The sequence below is a fragment of the Symphalangus syndactylus genome, chromosome 5 (genome assembly GCF_028878055.3).
Source record: "Symphalangus syndactylus isolate Jambi chromosome 5, NHGRI_mSymSyn1-v2.1_pri, whole genome shotgun sequence".
Lineage (NCBI taxonomy): Eukaryota > Metazoa > Chordata > Mammalia > Primates > Hylobatidae > Symphalangus > Symphalangus syndactylus.
Genome location: NC_072427.2, coordinates 30,682,008 through 30,683,501, shown reverse-complemented (window position 1 = coordinate 30,683,501; position 1,494 = coordinate 30,682,008). Strand labels below are relative to the sequence as shown.

The 1,494-nt window shown below is 49.9% G+C and overlaps 1 pseudogene; it reads right to left on the bottom strand.

Moving 5' to 3' along the window:
- Positions 1 to 350: 350 nt before the first annotated feature.
- LOC129482244 (large ribosomal subunit protein eL42-like) lies at positions 351 to 759 on the bottom strand (annotated as a pseudogene).
- Positions 760 to 1,494: the final 735 nt, after the last annotated feature.

The window sequence follows — 1,494 nt, the reverse complement described above, 5'->3', positions numbered from 1 at the left end:
GACTTGTCCACAGGCATTGGGGGTGGGCAGGAGGGTTGGAAAGGCAATGGGGAGGGGTAGGAGCGGTGAAGCCTTCAGGCTTGGGGTGGCTGGGAGGGGCAGTGAATGCCCCAGGCAGGCCTGTACTCTGGGGGGCTCTCTTGGTTGTTCCTGGCCAGACAGTCCCCAACACGCATGTGTACTCCAGGCTGCACGGCCCAGCTGGGATCCTTCCCCACCCCTTAGGCTTACTTTCTCTAGAAGCACTGGGCATTGCTGTGCCCATTCTGCACTGGGTTCTTCATATTCACAGTCAGTTGATCTGCCTGATTATCCCAGGATGTGGTTAATGGTTATCCTCATTTTTTTTTTTAAAGAATATCACTGTATTTATTTTCCTACAGGTAATTTTTCTATGGCTTCAACATTTTCTCTTCAAATCAAAAGAAAAATTTCCCAAAGTTTAGAACTGGATCACTTGGCCTTTTCTCTTATCTCCTTCCAGTTCAAAATGCTTGTGTCTCTTAATGGCCAGCATCTTCTTGGATCTGCAGTTAGGCTCAACACATTCCAGCCTTAGCACAATCCTCTTTGTGGTCTTAGCCTTCTTCCAGAAAATTGGCTTTGTCTGCCCGTCATAGCCACTCTGCTTCCGATCATAGCGCCTCTTTCCCTGGGCATACAAGGAATCCTTGCTTTTCTTATACTGTGTCACTTTGTGAGGCTGATGCTTGCCACACTTCTTACAGAAGGCTCTTCGGTTTTAGGTACATTGACCATCTTTGCAGCACGGCTGTTCTGTCTATATGATGAAAACAAGAAACGGTGTCCGAGACCCTTACCTCGCACAGCTCTCCCCTAACAGGAAAGGGCCCCTCTTTTTTTTTTTTTTTTTTTTTTTTTGAGACAGAGTCTCCCTCTGTTACCCAGGCTGGAGTGCAGTGGCACAATCTCAGCTCACTGCAACGTCCACCTCCTGGCTTCAAGTGATTCTCCTGCCTTAGCCTCCGGAGTAGCTGGGACTACAGGCACGCACCATCATGCCCGGCTAATTTTTATATTTTTAGTAGAGACGGGCACTCACCATGTTGGCCAGGCTGGTCTTGAACTCCTACCTCGGGTAATCCACCCACTTTGGCCTCCCAAAGTGCTGGGACTACAGGCACGAGCCAACATGCCTGGCTAATTTTTTGTATTTTTAGTAGAGACAGGGTTTCACTGTGTTAGCCAGGATGGTCTCCATCTCCTGACCTCACCTGATCTGCCCGCCTCGGCCTCCCAAAGTGCTAGGATTATAGGTGTGAGCCACCGTGCCCGGCCCTCATTTTTTATATCTGTGTAAACTGAGCCCCAGAGAGATGAAGTGACTTGCCTATGGCAGCACAGCTAAGAAGTAGCAGAAGCAGGATTTGAACCCAGGAAGACAGGGCACCAATCTCAGCCCCCAGCCCCTTCAGCATAGAGTGAGGGTCCCCTGCCTTTTACTCCACCCTACCCTCCCAGCCTCAGGAGCAC